At 42.2% G+C, this 18,940-nt stretch overlaps 1 long non-coding RNA gene across 1 annotated transcript; it reads left to right on the top strand.

Annotated features, from left to right (window-relative positions):
- Window positions 1-1,766: 1,766 nt before the first annotated feature.
- Window positions 1,767-18,933, top strand: LOC103280115 (zinc finger protein 684). Its single transcript, XR_507181.3, has 7 exons — window positions 1,767-1,863; window positions 6,642-6,767; window positions 8,853-9,366; window positions 12,797-12,917; window positions 15,867-15,946; window positions 16,173-16,293; window positions 17,796-18,933. It is a non-coding gene; the product is annotated as a zinc finger protein 684 (long non-coding RNA).
- Window positions 18,934-18,940: the final 7 nt, after the last annotated feature.

Raw genomic sequence — 18,940 nt, 5'->3', positions numbered from 1 at the left:
ACCATATAATAATATTAATTATATATTATATATTACATGTAATATTACTAATAATATTACAATATAGTGGTATAATTCAATATAGTAATATATAATGCTAATATTGTTCTATGCTAATAATATAATATATTTTATCTATATATATAAAAGAGTGATGGCATCACGGCAGCGGACAAAACAACAAAAGTAAACACCCCACAACCTCGAAAATTGGCATCACAACCCCTCATCTATGCCTCTAGGTTGATACAACAAAAAGAAAAGAAAAATAAAGTCCTAATTAGGGGAAGAGGAATAATTGTTTTTATCCAATTGCTGCCAGTTAGAAGGCTAAGCTCCGCTCACTTGGTCTCCTAGCAACCCACTCAGCCCAGGGGACCCTTTACCTTAACTACCACCAATTCTTCAATACTTTATTTCCCATACCACCATACTGCGCCACAGCAATGCGTGGCCGGGCACAGCTAGTATAGATATAAATTGTAAGCCGCTCTGAGTCCCCTTCGGGGTGAGAAGGACAAGATATAAATGTAGTAAATAAATAAATAATAAATAAATTTTTGACTTAGGCTCTCCCAAAATCTGAAATGACTTGAAGGCACACAATAACAATAATCCTAATTAACTTGACTATCTTGTTGGCCAGAAGCAGGTCCACACTTCCCATTGAAATCCTGATCAGTTTGAGTTGGTTAAAATTGTTTTTATTTTTTATTTTTAAATATTGTATTTTTCTTTCGTTGTTTTGTTGTTGTTGTTGTATTTGTACTACAAATAAGACATATGCAGTGTGCATAGGAATTTGTTCATTTTTTTTTTCTTCAAATGATCATTTAGCCCCTCAACAGTCTGAAGGATTGTGGACCGGCCCTCTGCTTAAAAAGTTTGAGGACCCCTGATTAAAACACAGGCATATTGGTATGCCATGTTGTGTCAAAATTTCAAGTTGACCGATCAAATACTTTTTAAGTTCTGCGTGTACAAACATACGCAGGCTGTATTTTTATACCCCGTTTCCCCGAAAATAAGACAGTGTCTTATATTAAATTTTGCTCCCAAAGATGTTCTAGGTCTTATTTTCAGGGGATGTCTTATTTTTCCACAAAGACAAATTCACATTTATGGTTGAATTTTTAAAAATGAAAATTTATTATCTACCGTACAGTAGTTGTCATCACAAAACAGCATAACCAAACTGTGAATCCTTACAAGAATTTCTATATTATATTTTATTGCTATACTGTTTTAAAATTACTGTTTTAAATTTCTGTTTGTATGTGAATTTATGTTGTTGTTGGGCTTATCCCTGTGTAAGCTGCCCTGAGTCCCTTCTGGGAGATGGAGGTGGGATACAAGAATAAAGTTATTATTATTATATTATTATTATTATTTCTTGTTATTACCTTTATTTCCATGTACAACAATCTATGGTATGTACATTTACTGATCCCGCATGCTTCCAAACAAAAATTTTACTAGGTCTTACTTTCGAGGGAGGCCTTATATTTAGCAATTCAGCAAAACCTCTACTAGGTCTTATTTTCTGGGGATGTCTTATTTTCAGGGAAACGGTATATAAAGACTAGCTGTGCCCGGCCACGTGTTGCTGTGGCTTAAGGGAATCCTTTGTTGGCCAGGTGGAATAGCAGTGAATAGCCTTGCAGCCTCAAAGTTGGCTCAGGCCTGCCTTAAGGGCTTGATGCCCAGCCATAGTGGAAAGGAGACATTTCATCTGGCCTGGCCTTGTAAGAGTTAAACCCAACGAGGCAGGCGGTTTCCTAGTGTAGACGGAAGTGAGATGTTGATGTCTGTGAGCCTTCCCCTCCCAACCGTGGATGAGTTCTTCCTAAAGAGGCAAAGAGGGTGAGTCTCTGGGCTACCAATATTTCTCTATAGGAGACAGGGAGGGTGGGATAATGTAAACTCAAAAGTATAATCTGTCTTCTGTAGGATCTTAAAAGCCTGCCTGGATAAAAAGGTTTATCCCGTCTCTTTGCAGACAGATGTTCCAGACTGATAGTTAACCTAATTGAATCAATAGGCATGTACGTGGACAGGTGTCACTATCTCGGCCACCTACCTGGCCAGTTTCAGAGCATTTTGGGATTCCAAATAAGGGAAATACACAACATGGTTACACTCCCTTTAGGGCAGGCATGGGCAAACTTGGGCCCGCCAGGTGTTTTGGACTCCAACTCCCACAATTCCTAACAGCCGGCAGGCTGTTAGGAATTGTGGGAGTTGGAGTCCAAAACACCTGGCGGGCCCAAGTTTGCCCATGCGTGCTTTAGGAGGAACCGAAGATATATCTACTGCAGGCACGGGCAAACTTTGTCTTTCCAAGTGTTTTGGACTCCAACTCCCGCAATTCCGAACAGCCGGTTAGTTAATTAGGCGATCCCTCGTTGTCTGAGTATGATTGTCTTCCAGGTGTAGTGTCCTGGCGGTGGATACATAGGTGACTGTAGAGTCCTATTCTTGACCCGCATGTTCTTCCACATTGAGGGCATGGCTTGAAAGCAGTCCATATGAAAGGAATTTAAGAGTCTTAAGAGACCACAAGCTGGGCGTGAGTCAAGAGTGTGATGCAGCAGCTAGAAAGGACAATGCAATACTAGGCTGCATCAATAGGAGTATAGTGTGTATGTGTGTATGTGTGTGTGTATGCATATGTAAATAATATAATAATAATAATAATAATTATAATAATAATAATAATAATAATAATAATAATAATAAACAACAACACACCAGACATCACAGTTGTGGAAAAGAAAAAGGTTTGGATCATTGATGTCGCCATCCCAGGTGACAGTCGCATTGACGAAAAACAACAGGAAAAACTCAGCCGCTATCAGGACCTCAGGATTGAACTTCAAAGACTCTGGCAGAAACCAGTGCAGGTGGTCCCGGTGGTGATGGGCACATTGGGTGCCGTGCCAAAAGATCTCAGCCGGCATTTGGAAACAATAGACATTGACAAAATTACGATCTGCCAACTGCAAAAGGCCACCCTACTGGGATCTGCGCGCATCATCCGAAAATACATCACACAGTCCTAGACACTTGAGAAGTGTTCGACTTGTGATTTTGTGATACGAAATCGAGCATATCTATCTTGTTTCCTGTGTCATACAATAACAATAATAATAATAATAATAATAATAATAATAACAATAATAATAATAATAATGTGTGATCCAATACAACAGCCAGTGGAGTGCCTGCTGTGGACTCATCTTGCTGTGTTAATAATAATAATAATAATAATAATAATAATAATAATAATAATAATAACTGTGCGGTTTTCTGGCATTGTATATTTCTGCCGCTTCTGTGACTGTTCAATTGGGTTTTGATGATTCCGTAGCCCAATTGTCGATGGATGTCCAGAATCAGCAGCATCCACCGCGGTCCTTTTTATCCTGGGCGACGACCGAGCCAGTATACACTTCGTTTTGGTTTGATTCTCCATATGCTAATGGGTTAGGTGCACTTGGTTGCATTCCTCCGCTGAGGCCTCTCTGGCTTGGTTGGACCTGCCGGTAGTTACACTACCGCCAGCACAGCCCTCAGCATCCTCGGAATGGCTAAGCCCCCCCCCCACCACGTCAAGGTGGCATAACTGTGTGGCCCAAATGATCCATTGGAACTTATGCATCAAGTACCACCTGCCAGCAGCAAAGAACTGGTGGGATCACAAACCAGCAAAGGTCGTGGAAAATGAACACGCAAAGATATTGTGGGACTTCCGAATCCAGACTGACAAAGTTCTGGAACACAACACACCAGACATCACAGTTGTGGAAAAGAACAAGGTTTGGATCATTGATGTTGCCATCCCAGGTGACAGTCGCATTGACGAAAAACAACAGGAAAAACTCAGCCGCTATCAGGACCTCAAGATTGAACTTCAAAGACTCTGGCAGAAACCAGTGCAGGTGGTCCCGGTGGTGATGGGCACATTGGGTGCCGTGCCAAAAGATCTCAGCCGGCATTTGGAAACAATAGACATTGACAAAATTACGATCTGCCAACTGCAAAAGGCCACCCTGCTGGGATCTGCACGCATCATCCGAATATACATCACACAGTCCTAGACACTTGGGAAGTGTTCGACTTGTGGTTTTGTGAAACGAAATCCAGCATGTCTATATTGTTTGCTGTGTCATACAACATCGTTGTGTCAATAATAATAACAACAACAACAACAACAACAACTTTATTTTTATATCCTGCCACCATCTCCCCGAAGGGACTCGGGGCAGCATACATGGGGACCAAGCCCAGCATAAACATAGATTACAAACTAAAGTGGAATTAAAACATAATAATATATAAACAATCTAATTAAAACAATTAAAACCAGCAGAGTAAAAACATCATAAAAATGCATCAACCAGCATCAACAACTAGTAACCAGGAAATGGTAGGCATGATCAGATTCGAGAGGGCAGAGCAAGGACTTTTGCAAAATGCAGGCAATAAATTAGGGCTGAGCAGACCTGATGAGGGACTAAAAGGGTAATGACTGTGAATGTCATGATGCAATACCTAAGGGAATGTGCTAATGGCTGAGTCATAACCATGTGAGGGTGATTGCAAAGGGGTTGCATCAGCCAGTGTCTCTTACTGATGATCTATCAGCAGGTGGCTGTATAAGGAAGATGAAAGAATCCATCTTTCTATCTTCGAAGACTTCAATGGTCGAAATCACTGGGTTGCTGTGAATCTTTCGGGCTGTATGGCCATGTTCCAGAAATGAGAAATTGTGGGGATAGTATCTGTGTCTCTGCAGCATAGAAGGAATGTCAGGGAGCACAGTAGATGTGCTTTCTTGGTCCTTAGTTTTTCCAATTTCTTTGTGTCTTGGAACAGTTTCTCCCTGTAGAGATGTTGAATGTATTGTCGAAGGCTTTCGTGGCCGGAATCACTGGGTTGCTGTGAGTCTTTCGGGCTGTTTGGCCATGTTCCAGAAACATGGAACATGGCCATACAGCCCAAAAGGCTCACAGCAACCCAATCAATCTTTCTCTTTCCTGTGTGACTTGGTGTGTTCTGTGTGTGACTATTGGATGACTCTGGTTGTTCGCGAATACAAGAAAAGTGGATCTGTGTATCTTGTTTGTATATACAGTAAAGTCTCACTTATCCAACATAAACGGGCCGGCAGAACGCTGGATAAGCGAATATATTGGATAATAAGGAGGGATTAAGGAAAAGCCTATTACACATCAAATTAGGTTATGATTTTACAAATTAAGCACCAAAACATCATGTTAGACAACAAATTTGACAGAAAAAGAGCATAGACTGGATTGCATTAAAAAGAGTAATAAGATATCTCAAAGGGACTATTGACTACTGTCTAGTATTTGGTAATAATGAAGAAAATGTAGATTGTTTCGCGGACAGTTCTATTGCCACCGAACAGGAGTGTAAATCTGTATCAGGTATAGTTGTGAAATTTGCTGGAAACATGTTAGTGTGGCGGTCTCGTAAACAAAATAACGTATCACGCAGTACCACGGAAGCAGAATATGCTGCATTATGTGAAGTTGTAAATGAAATTCAGTGGCTGCAACAACTAATGTCAGATGTTGGGGAGCAATGTAAAACTCCTATTGTTATTAAAGAAGATTCACAAGCATGTATTGCAATGACAGAGACGGAAAATCTAAAAAACAGAACTAAATACATAGGAGTTAGGTATCATGCAGTGAAACAGATGATTGATGACAATGTTGTTCGATTGCAATATTGTTCTACTGATTGTAATGTAGCTGATATCATGACAAAACCTTTGCCATGTATAAAGCATGTAGAGATGATGAAACAATTGTGTGTAATGAATGTAAAAGAAGATGATTGAAATGCGTTTAAGCTGTGTATATAACTGTATATAAGCTGGTAACTAAATTACATTTAAAGAGGGGGAATTGTTGAAGTGGGAATGATTGTATATAGAGTTGTTTAAATGTAATTGAGTTATAGTGATGCAATGTGAGCTGGAGATTGCATCATGTACTGTCTGCTGTCCACTATGCCAGTGTGTAAAGAGTTAACTGTGTATTGCATCAGACAGCAGAGGTGGTTATAAATAGCTCCCTGTGTTATCTGTTCTCTCTCTGCTCTCTGCCTCTCTGCACTCTGTCTGTATATATCATCTTGAGAGTTTTCCATTTGTTAGTAAACCTTTTGTAGATAGCCAAATAGGCTTCAGCCTCGTTATTGGTGCCAGTGATTCCTCGTTGATCTTCCGCTACATGTGTGCTTATCCAAACCGTGCGCTCTGACAAAAAGTAGTTCAATATGCAGTAATGCTATGTAGTAATTACTATATTTACAAATTTAGCATCAAAATATCATGATATATTGAAATCATTGACTACAAAAATGAGTTGGATAATCCAGAACGTTGGATAAGCAAGTGTTGGATAAGTGAAACTCTACTGTATTGCAACTGTGACGATTAATGCCTCCGGATATTTTGGTGCAGTGGTTCTAGGGAGGTCGTTGATTGGAAAACTATAAATCACTCCACGTGACAAAGAGTGCAGTATGGTATGGAGATTTCATTCTCTGGTCAAGAAGGGAAGAAATATATCATCATTGATTCCTGGCTTTTGTTCTCATTACAGAGAAAGGAGACTCTCTGTCGCTTGGACCTGACTGTCAAACATCTCTCAAGAGAAACTTCATAATTGCACTAATTGAACTTCTGCCTCAGCTATGCAGCACAACACTCCCCCATCTCCAGGACCGCAGTAAGCGTTGACGATCAATCCAACTGGTTTCTGTTTGTACAATAATGGTGTAGCTCTGTTCAGACAGCAAATTCTCTTGGGCTGCTGTGTTTGTAATAATGGACACAGAATTTAATATATAGACTCCAAGTGGAAGTCTGGACATCATGAATCCCTATGAGGAGCGTCTTAAAGAGCTGGATCTGTTTAGCCTGCAGAAGGGAAGGTTGAGAGGAGACATGAGAGTTATGTATAAATATATGGAATGATATCATAAAGAAGAGGTAGCAGACTTGTCTTCTGCTGCCCTGGAAACTAGGACTCAGAGCAATGGGTTCAAATGACAGGAAAGGAGATTCCACCTGAATATTAGGAAGAACTTCCTAATTGTAAAAAGACCTGTTCAACTGTGGAACTCTTTGCCTCACAATGTGGTGGAAGCTCCTACCTTGGAGGCTTTTAAACAGAGGTTGGATGGCCATCTGTCAGGGATGTTTTGATTGTGCTTTTCATGCACGGCAGGGGGTTGGACTCGATGGCTCAAGTGGTCTCTTCCAACTCTTATTCTATGAAAGGATGGTTTGTTTTAGGGCAGTATTTCTCAACCTGGGGGGTCGGGACCCCTGGGGGGGCGTCGCGAGAGGGGTTTCAGAGGGGTCAGCAAAGACCGTCAGAAAATACATTTTTCTGATGGTTTTAGGAACCCAAATCCCCTCAGTATTTTCTATTGGTCATGGGGGTTCTGTGTGGGAAGTTTGGCCCAATTCTATCATTGGTGGGGCTCAAGGGGCTCTTTGATTGTAGTAAAGGTAAAGCCAAAGAGCCAGCGTTGTCCATAGATACCTCCCAGGTCATGTGGCCGGCATGACTGCATGGAGCGCCATTACCTTCCCGCCGGAGCGGTACCTATTGATCTACTCACATTGGCATGTTTTTGAACTGCTAGGTTGGCAGGAGTTGGGGCTAACAGTGGGCGCTCATTCCGCTCCCAGGATTTGAACCTGGGACCTTTTGGTCTGCAAGTTCAGCAGCTCAGCGCTTTAACACACTGTGCCACCAGGGACCCCTTTTGATCATAAGTGAACTATAAATTCCTGCAACTACAACTCCCAAATGTCAAGGCCTATTTTCCCCAAACTCCATCAGTGTTCACATTTGGGCATATTGAGTTTTCATGCCAATTTTGGTCCAGATCCACCATTGTTTGAATCCACAGTGCTTTCTGGATGCAGGTGAACTTCAACTCCCAAACTCAAGATCAGTGCCCACCAAACCCTTCCAGCATTTCCTGTTGGTCATGAGAGTTGTGTGCCAAGCTTGGTTCAATTCTATCATTGGTGGAATTCCGAATTCTCTTTGATTGTAGGTAAACTATAAATCCAAGTTACAACAACTCCCAGATTACATAATCAATCTCCTCCAACCTCACCAGTATTCAAATTTGGGCGTATCTGGTATTTGTGCCAAATTTGGTCCAGTGAATGAAAACACATCCTGCATATCAGATATTTACATTACGATTCATAACAGTAGCCAAATTACAGTTGTGAAGTAGCAAGGAAAATAATGTTATGGTTGGGGGTCACCACAACATGAGGAACTGTATTAAGGAGTCGCTGCATCCGGAAGGTTGAGAACCATTGTTTTCGGGGCTAAGGAAGTAGAAGGAATTGGAAATGATTCCTTTCCATAGTAGGATCTGTTAATGTGGGATTTGTGTATTGATAGTGTTTAAATGCAATTTGTGTCTTGGTTTGTATTGCATACTGATTGCATCATCCAGAGTGTGCTATAGTCTGGAAAGAGTTAATTGCTGAGAAGCTGTGTTGACCTTGATGTGTGGCTGGAGCTGGGGAGTGTCCAGACACAAGTGTGTATACATTACTGATTGCATCAGTTCAGTTCTGTTTCTGTCTGCCTAGAGTGTGAGTCCTGTGTCCATTGTCTGCAAGTCTTTTTGCCTTGTACAGTAAAACTTTGTACATAGTTTTACCAGCGTCTCTGGGTGTCTCTTCGTTCTCCATTCCACTGACTCCATCCAACTTCTGCTGTGCTGCGTAAATTACTCTGATAGGATCTTCACAAGATGTCTTGGTTTCTTTTCAGGGCTTGGCGTATTCCCGTAATTTTGCCAGTCTTTTGCCAAAGGGAGAACATGAGAGAAGAGACAAGAACGTCGCCACCTAACTTGTTGTTTCTTTTGGAGCACCAATCCTCGATGGGAAAGCAAGAACAAAGGAAAGGTTCTCCTGCTGTTCAAGAGAGGAGCAACGGAGGGTTTTGGGAAAGAAGAAAAATGCAGAAAAGACTGGGGAAGGATATGACCAGCTTGGAGGCTCAGTGCCAACATTTCAGGCAGTTCAATTACAAGGAGACTTTGGGGCCCCGAGAGGTGTGCAGCCGCCTCCACTCTCTCTGCCGCCTGTGGCTGAAGCCAGAGGAACATACAAAGGCGGAGATGCTGGACCTGGTGCTCCTGGAGCAGTTCCTGGCCGTCCTTCCTGCGGAGATGGAGCGCTGGGTGAGGGAATGTGGGGCAGAGACCAGTTCCCAGGCCGTGGCTTTGGCTGAAGGATTCCTCCTGAGTCGGGAACAAGAGGAGAAGCAGCGCTTGCAGGAGGTGAGTGGCTTTCATATGGGTCCTTTTTTCTTTTATTTTGACAACATTGTTGGAGTTTTGGTTCATGTAGTATGAAATTTTCACTTATGGTTTAAAGCTAGTGTATTGTGTGTGTGCCTGAAATATGCAAGTAGGGCAGCATTCCAGTAGAGTAAGAGTTAAATGAATAGAGAGAGATTAATTGTTAGAGAGACACTGTGTAGTTTCTGCAAACGTTACCGGACATCTGTCACTGTTCTGGAATGTGGACGTTGACATGTTTAGAGATAAGGTGCTTCACGTAGCCATCAGTCCAGCGGACACTGAGATGGTCTGCTGTGTAAATAGTTGTAAATAAATACAAATTGAGACAAAAAGGTGGATGTGTCTCAATTAAATCAAACACCGACAAACATGAAAAGGTATAAAATCATAGAGCAGATGGCGATCCCAAGGGTCATCCTGTCCAACCCCAATCTGCCATGCAAATGTACACAATACAATTTATTTATGTATTTATTTATTTACAGTATTTATATTCTGCTCTTCTCACCCCGAAGGGGACTCAGGGCGGATCACAATGTACACATACATGCCATTAGACATACAACACACAGACAAAGACACAGAGGCTATTTAACATTTCCCAGCTTCCGGCTTCATGAGGGAATGATGATGATGATGATGATGATGATGATGCTCTGGCATAAATCAGTACAGGTGGGTGCCGTGCCAAAAGATCTCAGCTGGCATTTGAAAACAATAAACATTGACAAAATTACAATCTGTCAACTGCAAAAGGCCACCTTACTGGGATCTGCAGGCATCATCCGAAAATACATCACACAGTCCTAAACGCTCAGGAAGTGTTCGACTTGTGATTTTGTGATACGAAATCCAGCATGTACATCTCGTTTGCTGTGTCATACTGTGTTTACTGTGGTTTTTGTGATAATAATAACAATAATAAAAAAAAACCTGTTTCTAGACCGTCCTCTCTCCCCAGAGGGACTCAGGGCGGTTAACATACATATAAATGGCAAATATTCAATGCCACAATTTCTTCATTAATATCAAAAATATAAAATGAAAATAACATACACATTATAATAAAAATTCCACATTAGAAAAACAATAAATTTAAACATGACAATCGGTAATAATGTTATTGCACAGAGCGAGTGTATACCTGGATCAATTTAAGTGAAATGTTCAGTCCTTGTTCTAGTTTCACATAGACCATAGCTGCTATGGGGTGGAGGTTATGTTAGTCCTCCTCCTCTCTGTATGCTAAGGTGCATAGATATGTCTTTGACTGTTTCTTAAAGGAGAGGAGGGTGGGGGCCATTTTTATTTCTTTAGGGAGGGAGTTCCAGAGGCGAGGGGCGATCACGGCACACACACTGCTGCTGGACATTTTTATGGTGAGGTTAATTAGCCAGTGTTGTACCCCTAGGCTACATAGAAGCCTCAAAATCACACTGGAGCCCCAGAATATAATCAAGCAAGCTGTTTATTGAAGGTTATATGCAAGCAAAAGCAAAATAAAGTCCAGAGTCAATAAAATAGGTTTAAATCCACAAGAGCAAGGTACTTGAAATTCATGAAGCAAGAGTCTATAAAAGCCACTCAAAGAGCATAGTCCAAAACTGGATATCAAAATAAGTCCCAAGGGGTATAAAGAATAGTTCAAACAGGATTAATTCCAAGGCATGAGTCAAGGAAAACCACAAGAAAACAAGACTAGAATGCAGGATTAACTCCAAGATTGTCCAAGGTATAAAATCAATGGTGAAACACAGGACAAGGGTCTTGACTATGTTGGGAATCATCCTGGACTATTCAAGTCTAGATGTAGTTAGATAGATGATAGAGTTAGATTGACATTTCCCTGTTTCCAAAGCATGCCTAGACAGGCTTTACTGTGTTTCACTCTATCCTGTTTACATCACATCCTTTACTTTGAAGTTAGCAGAAATGTGAATCTCCAGGGACACTAACTTCTCATTGGTCAGAAAGTCTTTTATGGCCTCAATAAACTGGACCATGAGGTTAGAACCATTTTGGTTCACTCTTCTCCCTTTGTTCTTCTACGGTAGCTAACAAGCAGCATCTTGCTGTCTCTCCTGGCATGATGTAACTATTTAGATGTTTGTTATTTTTCCTTTCTTATTTTCCTTAGAAACCAGTCTAGAGTAGACTATGTTAATGTGGGATTTGTGTATAGATAGTGTTTAAATGCAATTTGTGTCTTGGTTTGTATTGCATACTGACTGCATCATCCAGAGTGTACTATAGTCTGCAAAGAGTTAATTACTGAGAAGCTGTGATGACCTTGATGTGTGGCTGGAACTGGGGAGTGTCCAGACACAAGTGTTTGTGCATTACTGATTACATCAGTTCTGTTCTGTTCTGTTCTGTTCTGCTGTCTGCTGAGTTGAGTCAAGTCCTGTGTCTACTGTCTGCAAGTCTGTTTGTCTTGTACAGTAAAACTTATATATAGTTTTACCAAAGTCTCTGGATGTCACTTTGTTCTGCGTTCCACTGACTCCAACTACTGCTGCGCTGCAAATTACTCTGACAATTACTCTGACAGCTCCCAAGCCTTTCTATCTACAATGGAATTCTTTTTACCTGAATAAATGCTTTTGAACTTTTACTGAGACTCTGCACTCCATTGCCATCCTAAGTTGAAAGGCTTCTCTTTGCTCGCCCCGTGTAAGTAACTGTGGCATTTGAAAGCTTTTGTTTTTGCTACTCTGCTGCATTTTGGTGGAATCTCCTCCAGAGAGGGTTAAATTGAGTCTAACCGCTCAGAGATTACCACAACAGACTGGAATAAAAACCCAAATGGCAAAGTAACTGGAATGTCCAACTGGATTCACAGGCCAAGGCAAGGCTGCAACTTGAAACAAGAAACACGGCTGCAGGAATATACAGGAACACGGAGCAAAGATCTTTCTTGAATAAGCAATGTTACCACCTCTAGCTGTGGCAAAGGAAGCAAACCATTTTAATGGAAATCCAATGTCTTTCTTCCATGAGAAAATTGCTCATTAGGTTGCTTCAAAAGCAAACACCTGCTTCTTCGCAAAGATTCTCGTTCCCTCCTCTGGTGAGTTATCGCTGCCTTCCTGTCAAACACATTATCCTCCTCCAAACTAGAATGTCCATCTGGCACCTGGAGATCTGACCTTGACTGCTGGGAAGAATGTGGTTCAAAATGCCTGCTTGTAACCATTCTGTCTCTGGTCTCAGAATCCACTGGGACAAACTCTGGCTGCATCTCAGGCCCAAACACAGAGTCCTCTGGCAAGACAGGTGTAGGGACAATCACTGGCCAAATGGGCCCAAGCTCAGGCTGGGCTACAACAGCCAGATCAGTTAATGTTGCTGCACTGATGTCCTTTTACCATTTCCTTGACAACCTTTTATGGTTTTTGTGGTGCAGGAGGTGTTTCTGGAAAAGGACACTGATTATCTTGAGGCGGCGGAGGGTCCATCCGACTCTAGGCAAAGAACGCAATGCTTGTGGATCACGCAGGAAAAGAACACAGAGGCTGCCTCACTGGGTAAGGATGGAAGTACAGTAGAGTCTCACTTATCCAAGACTCACTTATCCAAGGTTCTGGATTATCCAAGGCATTTTTGTTGTCAATATTTTCAATATATCATGATATTTTGGTGCTAAATTCGTAAATACAGTAATTACAACATAGCATTACTGCATATGGAACTACTATTTCTGTCAAATTTGTTGTATAACATTATGTTTTGGTGCTTAATTTGTAAAATCATAACCTAATTTGATGTTTAATAGACTTTTCCTTAATCCCTCCATATTATCCAAGATATTCGCTTATCCAAGGTTCTGCCAGCCTGTTTCGCTTGGATAGGTGAGACTCTACTGTACACACAGGCTGGCTGTTTCATTACACAATGTAACACAATTTCTGTTCCTGGGATATAAATGTAATTTCCTAATTCGTTCTAGCATAAAAACATGGAAAAAGTGTATTAAATTGCCAAAACTTGGTTTTTGCGCGACACCTTAAGCACATTTTGCTATAGTTGTTCAATGAATATCTTATAGAGTCGCAACCAATTCAATCTAGTTTGTGGCACCCAAACTACTTCCAAAGTACCACACAATTAAACAGGAAATAACTCTTTCAAACCAGGAACGAAAATATTTTCAAATTTTGTTACATTGTTCCAGAATTTTTCCTGGCATCGATATCAAACTGACTGGTTGATAGTTGCATGCATCCTCTTGTTTTGGTCTTTTTTAAAGACGGGGAAAACATCTGCCCTCCTCTAATCTGCTGGGCTGTCTTCTGTCCTCCATGAATTCTGAAAGATTGTTGACAGTGTTGTCGAAGGCTTTCATGGCCGGGATCACAGGGTTGTTGTATGTCTTTCGGGCTGTGTGGCCATGTTCCAGAAGTATTCTCTCCTGACGTTTCGCCCACATCTATGGCAGGCATCCTCAGAGGCCATGCCACACAGCCTCTGAGGATGCCTGCCATAGATGTGGGCGAAACATCAGGAGAGAATACTTCTGGAACATGGCCACACAGCCCGAAAGACATACAACAACCCCATTATTGACAGTAGTTATGAGATTACATCTATAAGTACCTTTACTATCATCGATTATGTCACTTCGCACTTTAATTTGTTACTGTGGATAGCCAACTTTGTTTGTCTTGGTTTTTATTTATTTCGTGTCAAAAGCATTGGTACAGCAAATACATTTCAAATAATGGAAATAAATAGAAAATAAAAGAAATCACAAGCAACTAAATAGTTTTGGACCAAAAGCGGGCAACAGCAACCGCATTGTCTGTAGCTTTAAACAACTCCTCCTCCGTACATGAGGCAGGGCATTGTGGGCAAGCATACATATGCTGAGTTGTTTGTTCAGCTCCACAGTCACACAAGGTGGAGGATTCCTCCAGGTAGTGCCACCTTGCCAAGTTGTCTTTTGATCTGCCCACTCCACTTCTGAGTCTGTTCAGGGACTTCCAAGTTGCCCATTCCTGGTTTGCCCCTGGAGGAAGACCCTCTTGGGGGGCCATCCAGTTAGAATTGCCAGGTTTAGCTGCCCAGAGAGACACCCTTGCTGTTGCTGGAGGAACATCAAGAGGAGTGGTGGTTCTCATGAAGCCCTTCCTTGATTTGAGTCTGGTGGGAGGAGGGTGATAGTCATGCAGTGGGGGGCTTTCACAATGTTCGACCTTTTTTCTCTCACCGTTAGCAGCAACTTCCCGTCGCACGTCAGGAGGGGCAATGCCAGTTAACTTGTAGAGTTTATCAACAGGTGTAGGTTTAAGGCATCCTGTGATGATTCTGCATGTTTCGTTCAGTGCTATGTCCACCTGCTTTGCATGGGCAGACTTGTGCCAAACAGGACAGGCATACTCTGCAGTTGAGAAAGACAAGGCCAGGGCTGATGTTCTTATTACTTGTGGGTCTGCACCCCATGCGCTGCCAGTCAGTTTCCGCAGGATGTTATTGCGTGCAGCTACTTCGTCCTTGGTGTTCATGCAGTGTTTCCTATGTGTTAGTGTTCGGTCTAAGGTGACACCAAGGTATTTAGGATGGAAACAGTGTTCGAGCTCTTGGCCTTCCCAAGTAACTTTCAGTTTCCTGTTGGCTTCGCGGTTACGTAGGTGGAAAGCACACACTTGTGTCTTGGAAGGGTTGGGCTTCAGGTGGTTCTCTTTGTAGTAGCTGGAGAGATCTTTCAAGGCATTGGTGAGTTGCTTTTCAACTGTTTCAGAATCTTTTGCTTGTGTTGTAAGGCCAAGGTCATCAGCATATATAAAGCTCTTTGTGAGTGGTGGTTGTGGCTGATCGTTCGTGAAGATGTTAAATAAGTTCGGTGCAAGAACGCTGCCTTGGGGTAAACCATTCTTTTGCCTCCTCCATCTGCTTTTCTGGCCCTGAAACTCCACATAGAAGCTGCGGTTTTCTAAGAGGGTCTGGACAGTTTTTGTAAAGTCAAAGTCCCGGGTGATATGGTAGACTTTATGCAGCATTTTTCTATGTTGCACCGTGTCATAGGCTGCCGGAAAGTCCACAAAAACTGTTTCCGTGATGCAGCCTTTCTCGTAGCCTTCCTCGATATGTTCAGTCAGATGAAGAATTTGACCTGTACAGTTTTTCCCTGGTCTGAAACCTGCTTGTTGTGCAATAAGCTTGGGTTCGATAACAGGTCCTAGTCGATTTAATAGCATCCTCTCATAGACTTTATATAGATGACATAAGAGGGAGATTGGTCGATAGTTCCTGGCATTAGAGGCATCTTTACCAGGTTTTAAGATGGCAATTATCTTAGTTTTCCTCCATGCTGTAGGAATCTGTTTGTGTGCCAGGCATTGATTGTAGAATTGTTTGTCTTGGTCAATCTCATGGTTACTGAGTCTACAAAGACCTTTCCATGAGTGGGCTTTGCTTCGATGGTGGTGAATTTAGAAAGACATGAATGAATATAGTGCCTTTTGTGTCTCTTACAGCGGATGGAAGAAGGACACTGATAAATAACAGCTCGTTGCATGTTGATCCCCTGAGAGGAGCTTCCAGGAGGCTGGATCAGGTAGGGAGGCAAATCTCTGGAGGGCTAAGAAGGCGGCAAGTGGAGCGCCCTGAATCCTTGCTCGTCTCCTTTGTCCTGGAATAATTCTTCTCCCTCTTCCTTTTGCTCCAGTCTGGAAATATTCCCAGGAAAGAGTTAAAACACATTGAGCTGTCCCAATCTGCCCATACTCCTGTTCTTCTTGGGGAAAGCATTTTCGACTTATAGATACTGTTTTGTCTCTCAGGTGGCCTTTGAAGACGTGGCGGTGCCTTTCAGTGGGGAGGAGTGGGCCTTGCTGGATCCAGACCAAAGGGCCCTCCATAAGGAAGTTATGGAGGAGAACTTGACCATCGTAGCCTCTCTGAGTGAGTCTCACGCTTTCTTCTGTTGCTTCTTCCTGCCCTGTGTTGCTATATTTCTGCAAGATGAGCCATCCTTTCCCATCTGGGCTTGTTTCAGATATGCTTCTAAGCACAGAGGTGGGAACGTGAGAGATATTCCCACTCTATCAACTTTTTATTATACAATGCAGATTGAACTAGTTTCAGAAATCTCTGAAAAGATGGCTTATATTTGTAAAACATTTTCTTTCTTTGGCTCCTCTAAGGATGAGTCTTCTTTCACTTTCTTGGCTCCACTTGGTAGGTTGCATCAATAGGACTATAATGTGTGGGGATTTGTAATGGATTGACTGGAAAGACATGTGTCAGCAGCTGATTGGTTAAGCGTGCTAGGAGCCAACATTCTGATTGGCTACTGTCTCTGGCTTGCTGCTGAGAGAAACAGTTTGAGCAGGCACTTTTACCTCAGAGAACAAAGAAGTAACAGCTATAAAATTAATGGCTGCAGACTTTCTGGAGCCTGATCATTTTTAGATTTATATTATTTTACTACTTTTTATTGTTTTGCTTACATATAAAAAAAAGGCAAAGGTTTCCCCTGACGTTAAGTCCAGTCATGTCTGACTCTGGGGGTTGGTGCTCATCTCCATTTCTAAGCCAAAGAGCCGGCATTGTCCATAGACACCTCCAAGGTCATGTGGCCATTGGCATGACTGCATGGAGCGCTGTTACCTTCCCGCCGGAGTGGTACCTATTGATCTACTCACATTTTCATGTTTTCGAACTGCTAGGGTGGCAGTGACAGGGGATGATGGTATGCAGAGTGAATTCCAAAATTCATCATCCCGGTCTCACCTCCTTCTCCAGACTGTATTCCCATGCTGAGAAACAGCACTGGTCAAACAAACACTCCAGCAGGCGAAGTCCAACTGTTGATTAACTTTATTTACATGTCTATTTACAGTTTGCATTTCTCGGCTTCAGAGCATAGCATTCTTAGTCCATCTTCAGCGAATGCTCAAGTCGAACAGATAAGACACATTCCTCAGTTCGGAGGAAGTTCCAACCCTCAAAGGCAGGAAATCAAGCCTGATAGGTCATAGCAATCACAACAGGCTGTCAATCAAAACTAGCCTGCTGTTAACTATTTCATTACTGAAAAAATACACACTCTTGCTCATCAGCAGTAAACACTTGATTTACATTTCATACAAATACAACCATACTCCAACAGGCAGGAGCTGGGGCTAACAGCGGGCCCTCATTCCGCTCCCGGGATTTGAACCTGGGACCTTTTGGTCCGCAAGTTCAGCAGCTCAGTGCTTTAACACACTTCGCCACTGGGGCTCCCTTGCTTACATATATCCTACATTAAACTGTTTGTTGATATTACCAAGCTGGTGTGCTGTTCGAGTCATAGTGTTCTTGCTCTTGCTCTGGAGTGTGACACAGTGTGATGAGGTTGTCAGTTATGTCTTTTGTTCCAGTCCTTGTTTCCTCTGATAAGTCATTTCTTTCCTTTGAAGGTGATGGGCGGGAGAGTGGCAATGAAATGCAACCAAGGATGTCTTGGCTCCAAAGAGTCCCGTGTCAACAGGAGAAAGGGAAGCAAATAGAAATGGACAGTCAAAAGAAGATGGAGAACAAAGCCTCTGTTTTGCACGCTTCGGGTGCCTTTGAAATGTCTCCCCATGGAAAAGCAGGCGGCAATGGAAGGAATAAAGGCATTTCCATTAATTCAGATATGGAAAGAAGCTCAGTTTATAGTAACAACAGAATTCATATGCAAGCGGAAAACCTTGATGTTTTGATGGATAGTGAAAAGAGGTCACACTTTGAATCCTACCAAAGAATCCACACACCGGCGAAACCCTACAATTGCTTGGAGTCTGGGATAAGTTTGAGTGACAGAACCCACCCGACTTCTGAGCAAATCCCTCTCGAGCAGAGAGAACCATTTACGTGCTTGGAGTGCGGAAAGAACTTCATGAGGAAGTTGAACCTCACGCTCCACCAGAAGATACACACAGGGGAGAAGCCATTCACGTGCTTGGAGTGTGGGAAAAGTTTTCGTTGGAGGTCGAACTTCGCATGCCACAAAATGACGCACCTGGAGGGGAAGCCGTTTAAATGCCTGAAATGTGGGAACAGTTTCCGCTCGAGGTCAAACTTATCATCTCATCAGTTAACTCACCTGGAGGAGAGGCCGTTCAAATGCCTGGAGTGCGGGAAGAGCTTCGGTTGGAAGCAGAGGCTTGTGGATCATCAAATAACTCATGCAGCGGAAAAGCCGTTTAAGTGCCTGGAGTGCGGGAAGACTTTCAGCTGGAAGTCAGGCTTCACTCGCCATCTGTCGAGGCACAGAGCAGCGAAAGCACTGGAAGCAGAGACTTGCGGATTATCGAGCACCTCATACAATAGAGAAACCATTTAAATGCCATTTAAATGTTGAACTAGTAGCCCTGCTGACTATTAAGCTCTGAGTTTGTAATCAAGTCAAACCATTTAGACTAATATATCTTATATTGATGTGTATCTTTACCAGAGTTTTAACCCAAATCAGCACTCAGCCTGTAATACCTTGTTTCAAATCAACTTGTGATGGATTTTACTGTTACAAACAGCTATTAAAATTATGCTTCCTTTTGCTTTTTTAAAAATTCATCGATAT

Source organism: Anolis carolinensis, chromosome 2 (assembly GCF_035594765.1).
Source record: "Anolis carolinensis isolate JA03-04 chromosome 2, rAnoCar3.1.pri, whole genome shotgun sequence".
Lineage (NCBI taxonomy): Eukaryota > Metazoa > Chordata > Lepidosauria > Squamata > Dactyloidae > Anolis > Anolis carolinensis.
Note: the sequence above shows the minus strand (reverse complement) of the source record. Positions and strands in the feature narration are given on the sequence as shown.